Raw genomic sequence first — 21977 nt, forward strand, 5'->3', positions numbered from 1 at the left:
TTCAATAGATAAGTCTCTGAATTTTTTCCCTGAAAATCTTTGACGACATCAGAGGGATGTGTTCTTTGAGTCAAGAGGCCTGTGTTAAAACCTGACTCTACTACCTAATAGCCATGCTACTTCCATAATTCATTCTCAATCTCCCTAAGTCTAGCTTTCCTCTCACAGGAATGTTGTACTGGCAAAGTGAGATGAAGTTGATGAAAGAACTGTGTAAACTGTAAAGTGCGATACAGATGTAAGTTGTTAGTATTTCAGAATATTGAACCCTTCTCTTTCCCTGCTGTAATTCGCTTAGGGATGAGTAAACCAAAGGGGAATATACACCCGAAGTGGTCCCAATATGTAAGAAAATCACACTTAAGCAAGATGAAAACCTTTATAAAATATATAATTAAAGTAAAACTCATGACTTCATGATAAAATATTGATGAAAATGTTCAAAGACAAGTCATAAAATATAAATGCAAAGTAGTTAGCATTGTTTTGAAGTTTGAAGTAGAGGCTTCAAAATCTAAAAAGAAAAAAAAAACTGTGACAGCTTGATTGAATCAAACGCACAGACTCACTCTGTGTTTATCAAGCCTGCTACCTGATGCCGTTCCCTGGGACTGGAAAGCATGCACTTCTCTGACTGGTTAGATTCTGTTTCTTGATTGTGTGTAGGAGGCACTGGCTTTCAGATGATCATCTTCATTATCATCATCATCACATTAATTTCCTATTGCTGCTGTAACAAATTCCCAAAACCTTAGTGGGTGACAACAACATAGATTTATTATTTTATTGTTCTGGAGGTTTGAAGTCCAAAAATAGGTCAGCAGGGATATATTCTTTCTAGAGGCTCTAGGAGAGAATCTGTTCCTTGCCTTTTCCAGTTTCTACAGGCTGCCAGCGTTCCTTGGTTGCTGACTCTTTCTGCACCTCTCTGACCTCTGCTTCTACCATCACATCACCTGCTCGGACTCTAACCCTCCTGCCTTCCTCTTACAAGAATCCTTGAACTTGCATCAGCCCACCTGGATAATCCAGGATATACTATTCTCTCATCTCAAAGTCCTTAATCACCTTTGCAAGGTCCCTTTTGCCATGTAAGGTAACATAGTCACAGATTCCTGTAGGGGGGGACATCTTAGGGGGAGGAGCATTATTCATCTCATTATAATCACCAACAACAGTTAACATGAGCATTTTTTTATGTGACAAGCACCATTCTAGGCACCACAAATACATTAAATCATAAAAACCTTATGAGAAAGATATTATTCTCTCCACATTAATGTCGTGCCATTGAGGCACAGAGAGGTTAATTAACTTGCCTAAGGTCACACAGCTACGATTTCAACCTTGGTGGGCTAACAACAGAGCCCAAAGTCTTTACCAGTATGCTTTTGAGAAGTGAACAAGTTGGTGCACTAGACTTAGAGGAAGCAGAAGCTACTAAGTATAGTTATTGAAGAGCCACTGATTTTATAACAATAATGGTAATATTTTATATATTTTTTATCATGGTTTACAATTTCTAAAGCACATTCCCAGCAATTTTCATGGAAGTTTCCCATAACCCTATCGCTCAGAATAATTTCCCCTCTGCTAAATCCTTTTCATTTTCATTTATTTAAATAGCAAGATTTCATGATATGCCTTCCACTGGAATTTGTGTACCTGTGTGTTTTTTCTGGCTGTTCAGTTGTGAGACCCTTAAGTAAAGGTAGAAAGTAGCACTCACTCTGCAAAAAAAAAAAAAAAAAAAAAGGTATAGTGACTTGAAAACTGAAAGTATTCAATAAACATCTGTTCAGTTGAATAGCACACATGAGGCAGAGTGTCGTTTTGGAAGTACTACAGAATCTACAAAACAGATGTGACAGACTGCTATTTTGATGACCTCAAGGACCATGCCTGTCAGTATCCAAACCTTTGTGTACTCCCCTCTCATCTGACCCTGAGCTGAGTCTCTAACTACTTTAACCAATTGAATATGATGAAAGCGATGCTGTGCCAATTCTGGGACCAGCTGTTGCTTGGTCTGGAAGCTTCTACCTCCTCCCTTTGGGAACTTTCCCCATTGGAATGTTCCTTGGGGACCACCCAACCGCCATGCCGTGAGGCAGCCCGAGCACCAAGTGGAAAGGCCTCAATGGATGGAGACTAAGTCTTCTGTCAACGGCCGCGGCTGAGTTCCAGGAGAGTCTCTAGATGACGGCAGTCATTCCAGTGCCGCAGCTGGCGTGACTGGGAGTTGCCCAGACAAGCTGCAGAACTGTAGGAGAGTACATTGTTTTTGAGCCTCTGGGCGTTAAGGGGTTCATTCAGCAGGGACAGATCACTGCAATACCAGGGCAGCCTGATCTCTAGGCGCAGGGACACCATGGCCTCTCTTCTTACTGTTGCAGGTGGGATCATAGGTTCTGGGTCTGGAAGGCAGGGACCCTGAGACTCTACCAATAGGCCACTGAATGAGGCTCTTGCAGCTTTGAGCAGAGTCTCCCTGCAGGTCAGAGACTGAGACGTCAAGGTTGAATGTGGCACGAGGGTCTGGCGCCTTGTTGGAGGAGGGACTGATGCAACCGTGTGCTGCTTTGAACTCCTCAGAACCCGAGTCTGGGTGTCCTCTCCCTTTTTCTCTCTGAGGACTTTGTCACTCACACAGGCTTTCCTTCCCATTTTTCCAGTGGTTTCAGCTTCTCTTCCTGGCCGGGTGGTTTTGCTTCTTGTTCTGCAGTCTTTTGGCTTTCTGTTGGCTTTCCTGTCCTTGATCCAGGCCTTTTCTCAGATTCTAGTTCTCCACCATGAGCAAAAACAAAACAGAATAAAACAGATCTCATCCCTGAGGCCATGTGACCCCAGTTGCCCGAAGAGACATTCTTCTGAGGCTCCTGGGTCTGATCTTGGAGGCTTTTCAGAAGATCCCTGGCCTGGGTTCACAACAGGGTGGTAAGCTGGTCATGAGAAGGAGACTAAAAGTAACCATAGGGTTTGAAGATATGTGGCTCGAGGGTCTTCAGGACAGACAAGGCACCCTTCGCCCTTCCCACTTCCCAGTTCTTCCTCTCTCACCCCTCCTCCCTGCCCCCTTCCTAAGACCTTGAGCAAGAAGACAGAGGCATCGACCCTGTGGGCATTTCATCCAGTGTGAGCCTCCTATGCTCCTATGGTTTTTGGGGACAGGATGAGAAGAGCAGGGGGTAACATGGGACCTGAAATTGATGAGAGACAGTGAGAGGAGTGGCAGTGATGATGAGGGGGATGGGAAGGCAGCTGAGGTCACCTCCCTCCCTCCAGCCCTGTTATCTACCACTCACCAGCAGACTCCCATGTGGAGTGACACTGGGCAATGAGAGGAATGGGAATGGGGGGGACGTAACTAATTGTCCAAATCAGCTGTGGGCACTACTGTGGGGAAGGAAAAAGGAGTCTGGGAAGATCATTGGAATGACTGCACCCAAGACAGCATCCGGCCCCTCGTTCCCTAAGCCTTGCTCAGAGACTGTAAATATTGCTTTTGTAGAACAAAGTACAATTGTTTATGTGAGGCATGTATAGACAGCTTGAAAAAAGGTTGGTTGGATTATTTCTTTAATTAGTGTTTATTTATTAGTACTTATCTGCCAAGCTCTGTTCTAAGAACTTCATGCATATCAACTCATGGAATCTTTCAGAACAAGTCTGTGAGACAGATACTTAGAGGGTCATACTGTTTTTAGCTCCATTTTGCAGATGAGGAAACTGAGGCTCAGAGAAATCAAGCAACTTCCAAGATAGGGTTCCCAGATTTAGCAAATAAAAATATGGACACCCGGTGAAATTTGAATTTCATAATAACAAATGATAATATTTTAGTAGAAGTATGTCCCATATATTACATGCTCACAAATTTTTGCTGACAAACCAAATATTTCATGTGATGTGTGGGACACACTTACACGAAAGGATCATCTGTGGTTTATTGGACATTCAGATTTGACTGGGCATCCTGTATTTCATCTGGCAACCTGCACTCCAAGAACAGACTCCCAGTAAGTGGTAGGCTAGGATTTGAAACCAGAAAGTACGGCTTGAAAGTAGTCCAGGCTTAAAGCACCGTGTGACGCTGGCTCTCCATGGAAGACGGGAATGCTAACGATGCAAGACTAAACATTGATCAAGTCCTGTTTTCTCTGTTGTAGACCATTTGAGGAAGAAGAAGAGGGACATGAGGGCTGTGGTGGAAAGCCCAGGAAGGGCTGCTGGGACCCCTCCCCGAGATTTTCTGAACTGTTTAAACCATAGAATTTATGAATGATATCAAAAGGAGAAGTGTATCACAGGGCATGGCGGGGTAAACCCATGCCAGCATTGTTAAAATGAACATATTTGATGAGCAGTTACAGTATGCCAGGCACTTGCATGAAGTTCTTTGATGCTCACAACAGCCGTTTTATCATGTAGACCAGGTCTGTGAGATGGACCATGTTTGCACTTCAAAATGCAGATTCATCACAACCTGAAGCTCAGGGTTGTAAGGACCCCGTTCTACAACTTCCCCAATTTTAAACCCAGTTTTAAACTTAAATAAAATTTAGCAATTTAATCCTCTGATGCTGGGGGGCAGGGGTGATGTTTAAGAACCAGGTTGAGGAAGGTTTTTCTCAGGCTCTGCAGAGGAAAATCATCTGCAAACATCAAGCACTGCTGGATTAAAGAGACTATATTTCAGATTGAATTGTTATTTTTTGCAGGATGAAATGCCCTCCTAGTTAAAATTCTGGATTTAAAATTTTGAACATAGACACCCAGTTTGGTCGAGTTTTAGCTGAGAATGAACTTCTCTCCTCGACACACAAACTCTGGTGTGATGCCACCCTAGTCTTAACCATGATCACTCTGCTAGAATCACACCTGAGTCATCATTTCTTGACAGAGTCTGTGGACCCCATGAAGGGCCTGGTGGAGACCAGAAATCCAGTCCACTCACGGGAGTCGAAGATGTTTACAATATGAATCAACAATTAATAGTGACTTTTCCACCCCTGAAAAGTCACATCTTTCATACCAGCCACACTAATTACATTGTTTAGTTTGTTTTTCCAAGGTGGATGACATGAAAAATGCATAACCAAGGGACTGGTTGACAGAAGAGGAGAAATATGAGACGACTAAAACAGAAAATGAAAAATAATGAGAAGAATGATTAAAAGAAGGGAATTGTGTGGCTTTCTTTACTGGTAATGAGCCTGAACTAAGTGAAGTCGTGGCATGTGTTTATGGAACCTGCAGGAGAGATGGGGGAAGTGGTTTCCTCCCAATCTCTAACTGGATCTTGTTTCCAAGCTGGGTGGATAACATAAGAGCAGCATGAGAGAATTGTCCTGAGGCGCCCTGGCTTTGGTCCTATAAGAGAAGCTGGCCATATAGACAATTTCTGCTCCCCACCTCCGCCTCTGCTCTTAGATTTCACTCTGCCTGGACTTAGCTGGAACTTCACACCCACTCATCCTTGGTTCCATCTTCCTGCACTCATATATTCATTGCCTCCTTCCATCCCAATCTTAGGCTTGCTGAACAAGAATCTCCTTTCCACCCTATATTAGTTTCCCGTGGCTGTGTAACAAATAACCCCAAATTGTGCAGCTAAAAATTAACAGAAACTCATTCTCTCACTGTTCTGGATGTCTGAAGTCTGAAATCAAGGTGTTGGCAGGACTGAACTCCCTTTCATGGGTCTAAGGGAGGATCCTTCTTTGCTTCTTCCAACTTCAGGTGGTGCCAGGTCTCCCCTAACTTGCCACTGCAGACCCCAGTCTCTGCCTCTGTCTTCACATGGCCCTCTCCTCTTCTGCCTTTCTCCTCTAAGGACACTTGTCATAGGATTTAGGGCCCCTCAGATAATCCAGGATGATCTCATCTGGAGATCCTTGACTTGCTGACATTTGCAAAGACCCCCTTTCCAGAATAAAGTCACACTAGAGGCTTGGGGTGGACATACCTTTGGGTGAGGAGCCATCATTGAACCCCTTCTTCTAGATTCAAGGAATTCTTACTCCCTAGGTAAGAGGCTAATCAGTCAAAAAAAAAAGAATCCATTTATAATCCACCGAGGCATTTTTTAACATATCTTTCCTTGCCGCTCCAGTTTTCTTATAAGCTAAAGCTGTGTAAGATCATCACTCTCTTGTAAAAGGCTCCTCAAATCTCCCTTGAAACTCAGAGTGTGCTGGGCTTCAGGGTTCTATAGATTCAGCTCTCATTCTAGAAGGTCATCCTTTCATAGCTTTTCCTTGGTTACTTGACTGTGTAGATCAGTTTAGCTTTCCAGACTGGTGGCTGTACATCCTGCTTTGCCTGTCCTGTTTTCAGCCTATTCATCTCAGTGTCCTTTCGGCTGGTACACTCTTTAGCTCTCAGAATCCAGGTTTGGGTGCTACCCTTCTCTGGAACACTTTTGTTTTTTGGAGGGAGGACTTGAGGGACGATTGACAGAAAGGACTCTGTTCAGTGAGTGATGAGTGATGAAGTGGGAGAGGCCTTTGCCTAAAATTGCAAATTTGGAGGCTAAAAGGGGAGTGGGGGAGATCTGAAAGACAGTGTGGGCACACAGAGTGTGTCACGGTGTAGATCAAAATGAGACTTCCATTCCACTAAGGGCAGAAGGAGCATCTCCTAACAGCTTGGGGCCTCAGTTTCCCTGTCTGAGACTGTCTAAGAGCAAGTAGCTTCTGAAATTTAAGACTCTGATCCCATCTTTGATTTGGTGAAATATGGCCTCCACAAGTTTGCAAGCAAAATACTTCCCAGAATGATCTGGTGACAATTTAAACAACTTTTTTTCCCCTCCTCCTCTACCCAAGGAACCAAGGGATTCTGTCTTTCAGGGAAGGTGCTCACAGGAAAATGACCTTCACCTCTGTGTCTCTCTCCACACTCAATACACAGGGAGCTGTTTAAAGAGCTTGGTACATCGTTCAGTTTGAAAGAACATGCTTGGCTTTTTTGCACCACCCTCTCAGTCCAATAAATAATCAAAGGGAGTGTGAAATGGTGCAATCACTTTGGGAAACAGTGTGGGCAGTTTCTTAAAAAGTTAAATATACCCCTCCCCCACGACCCAGCAGTTGGACTCTTAGGTATTCCCCCAAGAGAAAGCATATTATATGTTCATCATAAAGGTGGTACAGTAATACTGCTAGCAATGTTATTCAGAATAGCCCAACACTGGACAAATCCCCAGTGGTCATCCGCAGGAGAACTGATAAACGTATTATGATACAATCATGTGATAGAACACTAATTAGCAATTTTTGAAAAGAACTGTTGATTAAATCAACCAATCACTAAGTCCCATGGATTCTATTCTCCCAAATCTATCTCCTCTCCCACCCGCGTTACCACTATGCTGGTCTAAACTCCTGTAATCCTCCTGGGCTCCGACACATGCCACAGTCCTCACCTTGCTCCCTCGTGATGCTCCTGTTGCCACTGTCCTCTTGCTCACCAGGCTGCAGCCCCCCTCCCCTAGTCTCCAGTGCGTCACACTCCTTCAGCACTGGGGTCTTGCCAAGGCCCTTCTGCCTGCAACACATCACCTCCCCTCTTCTCCTGCTCAACTTCCTCCTCTGTCTCCGCCAGGGGGGAGACGTGGAGGGAGGCCAGCTCGTTTGAGAGCCGAAATCTGCCATCCTTTCCCGGGCAGCCTGTGCTCTCCCTGCGTGGCGCCCTCACGGCGATGGTGAAACAGGGTTCAGAGTGATTATTTGCTTTTTTTTTTTTGGTATTATTTTCCTATTGCTGCTGTCACAAATGACCACAAACTGTGGCTTAAAATAATACGTTTATTATCTTACATTTTTGGAGGTCAGAAAGCTGAAATGGGTTTCCCTGGGCCGCAAACGTGTCAACTGGGCTGCATTTCCTTTGGAAGCTTTAGGGGAAAATCTGATTTCTTGCCTTTTCCAGCTGCTGAGGGTCACCTGCCCTCCTTGGTTTGTGGCCCCTTCTCTCTCTCCCAACTGTGCTTTGTTATCACATCTCTCTTGACCCTGGTCCCCCGCCTCCCTTGTACAAGGATCGCTGTGATTACCTTGGGCCCACCTGGATAATCCCGACTCATTTCTTCACCTCAAGAACCTTGACTTAATCACCTCCGCAAAGTCCTTTCGACTGTGCAAGGGAACATATTTACCAGGTCCAACAATTAGGGTATGGATATCTTTGGGGGCCATTCTTTGGCCTACCGTATTTGTCTTCTCCCCAGACATTAAGCTCCATTGAAGACGAGGACCAGGCCTGTCTTGTCCACTGCTGAACTCTGACCGCCAGCAGGTGCCTTACACGTGACAGGCGCTAAATAATACATTTGCTGAATAAAGTCATAGCACTGAGGCCACTTGCATGCAATTGGCTTAGCTTTTAGAATTCCGTTTTTCAGTTCTATTTCCAAGTCTAAGACTGGAACGTCTTTTTGTAGCTCTGTAGCCATTAAGGAAAGAGGGCCCATTCTACTGGGCCTTCTAGCCTCGTGTCACAATTGTTCTAAAAAAATCACCTGTTCCATGACTGTTTACTCTTTGGGTCCGTAGAGTTTTTCTACGTTCAATTCTCTTTGCCTAATCATCTAACGCTTCGGACCAAACTCCCTGGAACTCCTCCTACATTGAAAGTATTCTCACCTGCCTCGTAAACAGCATGATTCACATGACTCGACGTGCATCCTTCCGCCCTACAGGCTGCCAAGAGATGTTTGCCCCGCAGTGTTCCTCCAAGCCAGATTTCTTCAAACACCCTTCCCAACCTCTACATACCACTTCACTGGCAACTCCAAAAAGGGAGAACCTGATACAAGTATTCTGGGAGCCACATGATAGCACAAAAGCATGGAATAATTACAACTCAATTATACTAGTATTGTTTTAGCCTCTGCTGTAATAAGAATCTCCCAGGTCAGGAGAGGGAAAGAAGAGATGAAAGAAGGGTGTGTGTGTGTGTGTGTGTGTGTGTGTGTGTGTATGTTTAAAGCAGGCACACAATACAACTGCACACTGAACCCATTTCTAAATGGAAACTTTCTCAGGTAAGTGAAATAAGTGAATTCTTTTAATCAACTCAAAAAAAAAATAGAGAAAATTGTCAATCAAACCAATTCCTTAATGTCATGTCATCAAGAAAGGAAAAGTTGGTTATCTTAAATTTTTTTTTTGTACAGTTGTTTTGATCCTGTATAGGCAGAATCCGATTTGAAAGCATTATTCATCTGGTAAATAAAATGACCAAACAGATTTAGGGCACTGTAAACCTAATTCCTCTCATGAACATCTTGTCTCACCTGTTCTGTTTTGAGATCTTGTCTTGGCCTGTTTCAGGAGGCCCTTATGAAGTGTTCCCCCGGCCCCGGCCCCCAAAAAGTGGAGCAATAAAATCGTTAAGCCCGTTGTCTCCTGCTAGTCTTGCCTGGACTTAGAGCACAATGCCCGGACATAGGAGGCTGTGGGGCATTATTCATTTCTCATCGGGAAGCCGAGGGAGTCCGGATTAGCTTCAACAATGCACCCTGCTATTTGCTGTTTGGCCAGGGGCAGGGTTCTCATCCAATACAATGCTTGTGCACGTTCAGCTCATTGCTTGTCTGTGCACATCCCCACATTCAGGGAGGACTTTTACAATCCAAAATGACAACCATGTGTCCTCGGCTCTGTTCCCACCCAAGACAGGAAGGAGACTGCTCTGCTCTCTGCAGTCTATCTCCTTGGCTCCTGCCCCTCTAACGCAATGATCTGGGCAAAAGACGTGCCTGCTTGTAGTCTTTATACGGACATCTTGTGCTGGTTATTACAGAATTTTCATTAATAAAGAAGCATTTTGACTCAACCTCAAATGGGCAGAAAGTATTCAGGCATCATGACAAGAACTTCATTGAATAAATACTAGAAAATTCCTTCAAGAAAAGGAAAATCAAGCTGCAGAGAAATATGGCCAAGAGAGTCACACAGAACTAGTCTTCTAGCTACGGATATTCAGCCTTGTGTTTCTGAACATAAGTAGGAAATTTGAAGAATAGAGTTAAATTTTATACAGGGAGGAAGAATGGTCCATTTAGAATGCTAAATATTATAAAATTCCTAATTCCAAGTCTTGTAAATCCTTGCCTCCCCTCAGTCCTTATGTGGGTTCCCTTTTGGAATGAGGGGAGAGGGTGGGGAACTCCTTCTGATTCACAGGAAGCCAGGGTTGTTCCAAGAACCTGCCTAAGAACAACCCATCATGCTGAGTCCAAAGATTTATTCCAGCAACAGCTCTGACAGGTATTTTTAATCTGGTCCTTCATGTCACCGCTATATGAGGAACCCTCCATATGAGACGTTTATTCCCCCGCTGGAGCAAAAAGCAGCCCTACTATTCAAGACCTACATTAATTTCCTCCCATTATAAATCGGTGCAAAATTCTGGCTTAAAATAACATGAGTTTATACTTTATAGTTCTGGAGTTCAGACGTCCAAAATGGGTCTCTGGATTAAAATCAGGGTTTCACCAGTTATTTTCCTTCTGGAGACTCTAGGGGGAAATCTGTTTCCTTCCCCTTTTCAGCTTCTAGAAGTTGCCCTTGATCCTTGGTTCATGGTCCCTTCCAGAAATCTCATCATCCCAACACCTGCTCATTGTCACATCTCCTTCTCCGACTCTCTTGTCTCCCTCTTTCCCTATAAGGACACATGTGACTATACTGGGCACACCCAGATGACCCCAGATCATCTCTCCATCTCAGGATCCTTAATTTAATCATATCTGCAAAACCCCCTTTGCCATGTAAGGTAATACATTCATGGCTTCAGTGATGAGGACTTGGACATCTCTGGAGGTTATTATTCTGCCTAACACAACACCCCGTTCTCTTCTCAAACCAGAAGCTATTGGCCATTTCTATACTTAACTCTTCCTGCTCTACTCTTCTCAGCTGACCACCTGAGCCTTCTTTTCCCCCAAGTATTATTTGTAACTTCCTACTTCTTTTCAAGATTGAGAGCTTCTTGGAAAAGCAAGTGTATTTTACTCACTTATTATTGTATTCTTCATAGTCCTTAGCACATGAAAAAAGAGTTGATAAAATGGACTTACTGAAAATTAAGAACTCCTACTCACTGAAAGACATCATTGAGTAGTGGGGCAAACTTAGACTTAGGTGGGATTTCTGTTTTCAGCAATGTCTAAATGACAGGGATTTACCTTCCTTCCTGAAACAGCTAACATACTGGACAAATGTATTGGACAATAGTTTTTAAGATTTGGACAATACACAGTGAAAGTCGTTGAGCCCTGAGAGGTGGGAAATAAATGCAATGAGCCCTATGGTTGCCCTGGTTTGCTGCCTGGAAGGTTTCTGTCTGAGGTACAGAGTGGGATCCCAGGTGGAGTACATTGGTGGCGCTTGTGTGGCCAGAGTTTGCAGGGGAGCAAGTCAGAGGAGAGAGCAGAGATCTGTAGAGGGTGCTGCTCGAGTCTTCAGCTGAGTACTGATCAGTGCTGGTCTGTGAGCCTGTCCAGATCTGGGGAAAGAATTCTCTGAAAAGATTAGAAGAACAGTGCCAGGAAGTCCCCCAAAGCCAGAAATAGTTCTTGTTCCCACCAGGCAGAGTGGAAAACTTTATAATTCATGGGGCATTGGGTAGAAGGTCTAGCTTCAGTATTGAGACAAAGGTACCCTAGAATAGAGGCTGCTGTAATACCACGTAACAAAGTTCAAAAGCAAAGTTCTGAAAGGATAGAACTGTTTGTAAGTAACTCAACTTCATTCCAGAACACAGCTCAAGGATATTTATAAAAATACAACCATATCCAGCATCCAAAAAGATAAAATTCAGTGTCTGATACCCATTCAGAAATGAACAGAATTAACATTCTGAATTAACATTTGGAAGTAGTCAAGTATGACTCATAATGAAGACAAAAATCAATCAACAGAAACTGATCTAAGAATTATACAGATAATAGAATTAGTAGATAAAATACTAAAAGAGTTATTATATTACAGTATTCTGTAAGTTCAAGGGGCCAGAGGAAACATTACACTGAATGGTAGATACATAGAAGTCATAAAAAAGACCTGAATTATCTTCTAAATATGAAAACTACTATATCTGAGATGAAAAATACAGCAGATTAAACACTGGAGCAAAAAAGATCAGTGAACTTGAAGACATAACAATAGAAGCTATCCGAAATGAACCCCAGAAAGAATTTTTTTTTAATTGAAAAATAAAATGAGCAGAGCATTATTTGGGTGGGAGGACTTTAAACATCAAATGTACATGTAATTGGAATCCCCAAAGCAGAGGAGGGAGTCTGATCTATTTCAAATGAAGTTGCTATGACTATTCATATATTATGTAGATACATGCTTTAAATTCTTGGGTACACACCCAGGAGAGAAATTGTTGGGTACTAAGGGTCATATAAGTTTAACTTAAAAAAAAACAACAACTGTCAAAGAATTTTCCAAAGTGGTTTTTTCATTTTACACTCACCCAGCAATGGATTAAAATTCCAGCTCCTTTGCATCCTTGCCAGTGTTTTAACATTATCACTCTCTTTAATGTTAGCTGTCCGAATGGGGAGTTGTGATAACTCCTTGTGGCTTTAATTTGTATTTCCATGATGACTAATATTGTTGAGCCTCTTTCCTTGGCTTATTGGCCATTCATATGTGTTTCTTTATAAAAGATTCGTTGAAATCTTTTTCCTATTGTTTATTGGGTAATTTCTCCTCTTATTATGGAGTTGTAAAAATTTTTTCTTAATATATTCTGTATATGAGTCAAATATAAGTATTGTAAATATTTTCTCCACTCCTGCAGCCATTATGATTTTTATAATGGTGTATTTTTAAAGAACTTTGTTGATGTATAATAGACATACAGTAAACTGCACATATTTAAAATATACGATTTGATCAGTTTTAACACTTTTGTACACCCCTGAAGCACTGATTCCAGTGAGGTTAACGACAATTTCCATCACTGTCAAAGCTTCCCAGTGCCCGGTTTGAGCATCACTTTACTGCTCTTCCATGCCCATCCCTGGGCAACCATTAATCTACCTGTATCACAGATTACTTTGCATTTTTTATAATTTTATATACATAAAATCACATGGAGTTTCGTCTTTTTTTCTGGCCTTTTTCTCCAACATAATTACTTCCATATGTATCTATATAGTTTGTGTAATAATATTTCTTCTCTTTTTATTGTTAAGTAGTAGTCCATTGCATGACTATAGCAAAATTTATGTATTTATTTACCTGTTGATGAGCACCTGAGTAGTTTCCAGGTTTTGACAATCAGAAATAAATAGAATATTTGTACAACAATATTTGCATCTACATATGCTTACATTTCTATTTGGTCTAAAATCAATGACTTCAGCATCCACCTTAAGATGCAGAAAAAGAAAAGCAAATAAAATATGTAATGAGCAGATGAAGAAAAATAATGAAGATCAGAGCAGAAATTAATGAAATCAAAGCTAAAAAAATGAGTAAAAATTAATAAAGATAAAATCCATTTTTTCAGAAGATAATAAAATAGTAAACTTCTAGTAGACAGATCAGTGAAAGGTGATACCAAAACACACACACACACATATATAAAACTTCACCAATGAAGAATGTCTGCTCTTCCAAAAATATTGTTGAGAATGAAAAGAGAAGACTCAGACTAAGAGAAAATGTTTGCAACTAATAATTCTGATAAAAGCTTATATCCAGAATATACAAAGAACTCTCAAAACTTGATAAAAACAAAACCAAAAACTTCAAGTAAAACACTAGTAAAGGGGAAGGGTGTAGCTCAAGTGGAAGAGTGCATGCTTAGCATGCCCAAGGTGCTGGGTTCAATCTCCAGTACCGCCTCCAAAAATAAACAAATAAATCTAATCACCCCACACACCAAAAAAAAAAAAAAAAGCTAAAAAAAAGTAAATAAATAAAGTCACCTAGAATATGTAAAGAAAAACAAATTTTAAAAATATAAATAAAATAAAAAAAAATACTAGCAAAAGATTTGAACAGTCATTTCGCCAAAGAAGACATGTAGGTGGGAAATAAGTACATGAAAAGATACTGAACATCATTAGTCACTAAGGAAATGCAAAGAAAACCACAGCAAGAGATAATTACATATCTATTAGAACGTCTAAAGTTAAAAAGATTAGCCACATAAAGTGTTGGTGAGGATGTGGAGGAACAGGGCCCCTCATAAACTGTTGGTGGGAATATAAGACGGTGCAGCCACTTTGGAAAACAGTTTGTTAGTTTCTCAGGAAGCTTAGCATACATCTACTAAATGACCCAGCCATCCCACTCCTAAATACTTTCCAAAACACAACTTTAAATCTGCAAATTTGAATAACCCAAGGTCTGGAAGGAGCTTTAAGTTCATGGTTTAATTTCCTTCCCAAGAATGTGTTATTCAGATGTCTGATGTAGATAAAACACTGTCATTTCTGTCAACGTGAAGTTTCCTTTGCTGACTGGAAAGCATATGCACCTTTAGGTTGGAATATCATTTTATATGTTCCCTAAGCCACAACATTATTTGAAGAGCATCCTTCATTCATTCAACATTTATTAAACACCTATTCTGAGTAGTAAATTTTTCCTCCACCATGATTATGTGCAGTCCTTAACAAAAGCTCTAAACAAAATAATTCTTATTAATTTGATTACACTGAAAAGCCCCTTTCAGTATACCATTGTTTTACATATTTATAAAAGGTCTATTCCTAATTATCTAAAATCTCTTCATAGCTCAACTACATTCTGATCATTTTTTGGCCTAGTTCAGTTCTTCCATTATGATCTCTGATTCATATCTTCCCAGTGAAAAAACTATTTTTAATTAAGTACATCTTCATTTTACAGTCTTCCAGACAAAATTTTAGCAAGCAGGAACCTGACTGATATTTCAAATCTGAAGACAAACTTGATGCTTGTTTCCTTGTATAAACTTCTTTCCGGACATGCGCAGCAGCTGGGTTCACAGATCGGCAGATGAGATATGAGAACCACATTGGGTCCAGCCTCTATCACGAGATCAGAGAAAATCAGTTTTCTCTCCAGTAAAAACAGAGCAACTTGTTTTCAATTCTCGCAGCTCCCAGCAAGCCCTGGTGTTTCCCTTTGGTCTGTGAAGCCATTCAGTCTCACCCTCTCCTGCTGTCGTGACAGCCTTTGTCTCTGCCCCAGCAGCACAAAGACCAAAGGAAAAAGGGACTGTTAGCAGCTTTTCTTGCATTGGGGAAGATAGACATGATTTCACAGTAAGAAGAGGTATCTGATCTTTTAAGCCCCCTTTGTTTCCTCTCTCCAAGTTTTACATCCCTTTTTATCTGTAAATATAAAAAAAAAAGTTGTACATACATTTTCAAAATACGCTGCATAATACAACTTCATACATTTAGGAAGCTGACAGCTGCCCTCTGAGGTATAGCCTGACAGCCTAAATCCAGAAATCAATCATTTAGATAAAGTGATGCTATGCTATTTCTCCCGGTATGTACTGCGGCACCCAGGAATCACTTATTTGAGATATGCCGTCGTGACTCAGATAGATTAAAGCACCACATTCAGGAAACAGTTGTGTTGGGGTGGGTGGGGGGGATGCTTTCATAGATCTGCCATGTTACACAGCCCAGAATCCAGCAGCCAACCGGGCAAGTCTGTGCTGAATTGGAGCTTCCAGAAACCTGTGAAGCAGCAGGATGACAGTTCTGTTCTTCAACAGCCCATTATGAACTAATTAGCATACATGAATTGCAGATTTGAAGCATTAAAGTGATGTACAAATCATTAATTTTTTGTCAAATCCATGTCATCCTTGTGTATGCCTTCCTATTTTAATGTTGCATGACAGTGGGAAGAGGCGTAATGCTCTGTATAGAAAGAGGAGAGATTTGGTGTAGCTGATATAATGAGATCTATTTAAACACTATGTATTTTTCAGCTCTGAATATATCTACTTGGAAAAATGCTACACTTGTCCCATTAGGGTTAATTGTGAAAGGATGTTAATATATTCAAAACCCCAGGGGTAGTTCTACATGTTGTCTGAATGAAACAGGAGATGTAAGACCAACTTCACATTTAAGCTTTCTTTTTAAAAAGTCCTCTTTTTGATGAATATAAAGAGCCATAAAATCTTTCTCCCTGACTATGGAAGGTGTGACTACTTAGAATGGGAGCTGAGCTTTCAGGTGTGTGAGGGCTCCAACACAGCAGATCCATTCTTATTAACCCAATGCCACACTTAATTTATAAAGATGTATAATGCTAAGCAAGGAAAAGTGGAAACAACATCAAAGCCAATTTCCATACTGGAAAAGGCTTCTAAATATTAATGTGTGATTTTTTTTGTATTGTCTCTGTGTATTTAATTACTAATGCTATTTGTGCTTAAACAAATGCTTGGTGTTTCATTTGAATTTCTTTTTCTTATTACAGTGGAGTCATAATGTTTAATTTGTTAGTCCTGTAATAGTTGTCATAGTAACAGATTAATGTTATATATAAATATGTATGTGGTATGTATATATGTGCATAGTGCAAATATATAGTATAGATGATCATGACTTGATACCAAGGGCAAATTTCAGAAGACTTAGCTCTCAAGGAAAACCCTAATTAAAATGCAGTTATACTTTGTGGCCCTTAAGATATGGTCAGAAACTCAGGTCTCTGTTTCACTTGGGAAAAATGCAAGCTCTGAGGAAGGGGGAGATGTTTGTCTTCTCTCTTCTCGTGGCTTCTCTTCTGCCTGAGAGCAGAGTCATCCACGCCTGGGGTTACACGCTATAGACCTGTATCTTCTTCCTACTCCTTTCCCCAATAACTTTTTTTTAACCTTAAGAAGTCTAGATAAAATGAAAACCGGGCAGATCCTTTTCCAAAACACAAGAAGGCGGAGGGATGCACTGAGGAAGGAGTAGGAGGGTGTGAGGTGAATTCTTCCATTTGTATTGGTGAGAGAGAGGGGACTTCATAATAATGAAAAACACATACGGAACACTTGAGTTAGGCATTTCACACAACTCCCAGTAAATATTTAAGGTAGATTAGTATGGCCTTCAATTTAGAAATAAGGAAGCTGAGGCTCAGAGTGGAGGAGTAAACATTGTCATGAAGATTAGATTTGCCAAAGTTTCTATTCTTCGTATAATGCCCCGTTACTACCCTGAGGCCCACTTTAGTGCAAAATATCACTCCTTCCAGACTAATCAACATCACACCTGGTGCTCTATACAGTTGAAGCTGGTCAATGACAATGATATGCCTTATGCTGGAGATAACTTTGGTAGTAAAGAAAGAATAAAGCTGATTGAAGGAGAAAATAGCATGCCCACTTCTATCAGTTGGTATTCTTTTCAGCTTCATGTAACAACAACAACAATAATAAAACGACTGCAGTTTAACTAAATAGAGGTTTATTTTTCATAAATCATCACAAATCCAGAGATAGGCAAGCTTAGGATGGTATGGAGGTGCTACAATGCCATCAGGGACTTGGCAGTTAAGCAGTTGTTCATCTTTTTACTGTGTCATCCTTAGCATGAGACTATAATCTTCATGCTCATAAGATGGCTGCTGCTACACCAGACATCACAACTGCATTCCAGACTGGAAGAAGAGAAATGAATAAAGGGTATATGTATGAACCAATAGAGCTCATCTCTCTGTCTCTGTCTCTGTCTCTATGTCTATCTGTCTGTCTCATTTGGGTGAGGAAAATCACAATTTCAATATCTGATGCCATATGTTGTGCTTTGATTCATTGTTTCCTTGGTATTAGCCAGCGATGTAGCAGAACTTCTGGGAACTGTGCAAAATATAGAACACTTTACAAATATGCATGTTATCCTTGCACAAAGGCCATGCTAATCTTCTCTGTATTGTTCCAATTTTAGTATATGGTCTGCTAAAGCAAGCACAAACTTGTATCTTTTCAGTGATAAACAATAATTCTTCAGGAAGCCCTAACGAAAAAATGGTGCTTACTTATATGTCATTGGCCAACCCATAGAGGCAAGGAAGTCTATGGAAGTTAATCATTTTAACTGAGCCTAATGTTGCTCTTAGTAAAATGGGAGTTCCATTAGTATGTAATAAAAAATGGTTACTGGGCAGGCAATGAGCAACGGTCTTCTGTGGTAGATGTTTCCATGTGACTTCATCAAGAGTACACACCAATGTAGAGAAAGATGCCCTTTGTATCAGGGGAAAATACTAAGTGTGTATTCTGGCACACGCTTAAACATCATCTTGAATCTCATTCATTTCCTTGCTATTTCTTGAATTCCCAGTTTCCATTCTCCGCTCCTCCTCTATTTACTCCTTCTAAGTTGTAGTATTGATTAGCTTGCCTTATTGGTATTTTACCTTTGGCTTGTTTGCTTGGTGCCTTAACTATCCTAGTAAGATGGTGGCAATGTTCACAGTTTAAAGGATTGAATTTTTTAGAAGCTGTATAGTGGATGGTCAGCAGCTAAGGAATCACACAGATCTGGGTTAAAGTGACTCTAAGCAAGTTACTTAACTTCCCTGAGCTTTGGTTTCCTCATCTGATAAACAGAGATAATAAAAATACCTTCTTCAGAGGGCTTCTAGAGGGAAGAAATGAGTCAATGCACATGAAACACCTAGAGGAACATGACACACAGCAAGCATTTGACCAATGTCAACTATTATTATTGTGAATTGAGTCGACCTGGATTCAAATCATGGATCTGCCATTTTCTTGGACAAGTTACCAAAAGCCTTTGATTCTCAGTCTCCTTATGTGGACGTGGGTACTGGGTAATGTTAGAGATGGTACGTATGTAAAGTACGTGGTGAAGTGACTGGTGATGAGTAGGAACGGCACGCAGTACGAGTTGCCTGTCACTGTCCGTGCCCCTTCTCCCTTCCTATCAGAATTTTGTTTTGTTCAGGATGGTGATATGCCCTACTGAAATTATGCCCTTCCCCAACTCCCTTGCAGCTAGGGGATGACAAAGTTCCAATCAATGTCATGGAAGCAGAATTCCCTGGAGAGAGATTTCCTTCCTGAGTAAAAAGGCAAAAGCTTATTTTGTGAAAGCACTTTGCTCTCTAGGCTTCTCCACTGTGTGCCTGCTGGCGCTGCAGCCACCCTGAAAGCGCGGGGACCAAGGCCACAAGTGAATGATGCTGGAGCAGGAAGGGAGGCTCTGGCTCCCTGGTAGCATTGTGGCAGCCCTGCACTAGCTTAGGATTGCCCGACTTATATGAAAAGGAAAACAGTGGTTTGAGCTAAAATTCCTTGAGTTTTACTTAAGTGCAGCCAAACACAATCCAAGGAGACACTGTTTTTTGCCGTGTGGAAGCTGTATTAACAACCATGTGTCATTGTCGTCATCGTCATCACCTCTGTCATCACCTCTGATATGGCCACAGGATATTCCTATCTGTGCTCTGTTCTTACGGGCGGTTACCGAAGGGGTTGATTGTGGCCCCATGGAAGTAGTCCGCAGGAAAAATTAGTCTGCAGGAAGTACTGATCAGTACTCCTCAGGGCTTCTGTTCCCTGAGGGGAAGTGGAGAAATCTTTACTGCCTCTGGGATTTGGAAACAAGGACCATGTAATAGTCAGAACAGACCATAGGGGCCTGAGGGGACTGCTAGCCCAGGAGAGCCCTGTGAACTGAATCCCACTGAACCCCTTTGGGTCTGGAGTCTGGAGATCTATGAGTTTATTACCCTCTAGTTGCCCACAGGCACCTGGGTGACATTGAGAATATCTAGCATGGGGCTAAAAAGACGTCAATGCTGAGTGAAGGGTAATGATGCAAAGATTATTTTGTGGACAGTGGTAATCACCAATAATTAGAGATAATTAGGCATAACTATGTCCCACACAACCTCTTCACCAGTTTAGACTGAAAGAAATCTCTGACCAAATTTGTCTGTGTATAAAGTTACACGTTAAACACTAGAAGGCAGGCACAAAACAACTCATACAAAGTAAACTGTAAGCTTGATGAAATTCCAGCTCTTGAGTTTTTAGGTAGTCTAACCACACCCATGCAGGCACTGTTCACTTGAGGCAGATATGATCGTATTCTAGATGCAGAGTTCCCGTAACCTCATGGTAGGCATCAGGCCACTGGCAGACTGAGAACTGAGTCAATGGCCGGACCCAAGACAATCTAGGAATGATACCCCTAAGGTACAGGACACAGGGTTTTCTAGATTCTTATTCTGTTTATACAGTTGGGAAGGGAGCTCTAGAATATTTTATACAATCCACGAATCTTTAAAATCACTGTTTGCACTGGTTAAAACCCCCATGCTAATTGAAAATTAATTTTTACCAATAAAAACAGGTTTTTAACATGCATTATGCTAATTAAGAATACTCTGGTGGTGTTGTTGGAAGACTAAGATTGCTAAATCCTTGTTAGGGAACCCCTCTGGAAGGTGGGATTTCTTATTAGAAGACTAGCTGACAACACCTATGGTGTGAAATTTTGATTAGAGCAAATGACACTCTTCAGGTGTAGCTTGAGCTAACCAATATATGCATAGCTATATACTTCCTATGAACTAAAAGGGGAAGTTTAAATTACACATATTCCACTAAGCAGCTCCTATAATTAATAAAGGGCCAAATCAGAACTAGACCTTGTGTCCTCTGACTCCCAAATTTGAAAGTCTTACCACCATAGCATCCCAATTTGGCATTAATCCTACAAATAGTCCAAACCCATTGCCCTAAGAAGTGACCTTTTCTAAGTTAGCCTGTTAATATTATCGAAAATTTTCCCACTCAGAGTAAAAATAGCAAATTTAGTTACTGATATTTCTCCTGGAGCATCATTGTCAATGGGTAAGATAGGATTAAAAAACAGAGCATCAAATGAAAGTCTGGATTTATAAGACGTGGTGACATGTAAAATAGCAAATCACTAATTATGAGAAAATTAAGGGGAAACATCATAAATGTGGAGTGAGAAGCTCAAAGCAAACATTATTATCGTCTCTCCTCAATTTCGACCCTGCGATGTCTGTGTTGTGCAAGCCTGCTCTGATTTCTTAACCATTTATATTCATCTCTTTGATAATTTCTTTTTTTTATTAATAAACATCCACTCTACAGATTCTGATTTATTTTTACACAAGAAATTATAGGAAAGCAATGAAAGAGTTCCCAAATGTGATCACTGGTTTGTAGCGGTATTAATTACACTTCCCAAGAAGTCAAGACAGATTCTGGAGAGATTTAGGGGTCATCTGTGGAAATAAAGAGGGTCTCCACCTACCATTCCCTGACATCTTCAGAAGGCGAGGCCCGCTGCCTTGCGCACACAGAGGGGAGGCTTTCCAACTCCTATGCTTGCCTTGTGGCTGTACGTAAGTGTGTTTAGTGCTCCTTGGCTGTTCCTCTGATGGAAAATCATTCTCAACTGTGCTCCTTTGTTTGCTCAACCCTCGTGGAGATGAAGGCTGGAGATTGCCAATACAGTGCATTGAGAAATTCTCATTTTACTGGAGAGTGTGGTTCGGTAAGAATGAGTATACTGACTGAAGACACAACTATGATGAAACTGTTGGATTTCTTGAGGAGTGATGAGGAATGAGTGGAACTGAGTTCCAGCTAAAGAACCTGGTACTATTTCCCCCCCACAAAAAGCAATGGTGAACCATCTCATGCTTTCCCTATCTGTGAAACAAAGGTCATTTTTTAGCCTTCTTTATCAAAATGACAAAATAAAAGCTCCTATAAAAGGCTTGGTTAGATACTCACTGTTAAGTCAGTTCTTAATGATAATCTACTGAAGTCTTCATTGCTTGATCTTCTGGGAATTATAAACCATTGGGCCTCCCTTGAAACTCTTCACTAGGAATAGCATATGGCTCCTAGATTCAGTGCAATTAAGTGCCTGGAAAGGAGGAGGCTGGGAAATTGTAGAGCCCTGAATTGATAGGTTAAAACAAAAA

The 21977-nt window shown here is 41.1% G+C and overlaps 2 long non-coding RNA genes and 1 other non-coding gene across 4 annotated transcripts; 1 reads left to right on the forward strand and 2 right to left on the reverse strand.

Annotated features, from left to right (window-relative positions):
• Window positions 1–493: 493 nt before the first annotated feature.
• On the reverse strand, window positions 494–6193 carry LOC140696644 (uncharacterized). 2 transcript variants are annotated; one of them, XR_012073152.1, is made up of 3 exons: window positions 5969–6193; window positions 1666–1730; window positions 494–750 (listed from the first exon to the last, which is right to left on the reverse strand). It is a non-coding gene; the product is annotated as an uncharacterized lncRNA (long non-coding RNA). The 2 variants fall into 2 exon arrangements; XR_012073151.1 differs by lacking the exon at window positions 494–750 and having other exon boundaries at window positions 1599–1730.
• A 114-nt stretch (window positions 6194–6307) lies between these two features.
• Window positions 6308–7010, forward strand: LOC140696645 (uncharacterized). Its single transcript, XR_012073153.1, has 2 exons — window positions 6308–6394; window positions 6831–7010. It is a non-coding gene; the product is annotated as an uncharacterized lncRNA (long non-coding RNA).
• Window positions 7011–17843: 10833 nt separating this feature from the next.
• On the reverse strand, window positions 17844–17948 carry LOC116280734 (U6 spliceosomal RNA). The gene has a single exon (XR_004190218.1). It is a non-coding gene; the product is annotated as a U6 spliceosomal RNA (small nuclear RNA).
• Between the last annotated feature and the right edge of the window lie 4029 nt (window positions 17949–21977).

Source organism: Vicugna pacos, chromosome 5, assembly GCF_048564905.1.
Source record: "Vicugna pacos chromosome 5, VicPac4, whole genome shotgun sequence".
In the NCBI taxonomy this organism is placed as follows: domain Eukaryota; kingdom Metazoa; phylum Chordata; class Mammalia; order Artiodactyla; family Camelidae; genus Vicugna; species Vicugna pacos.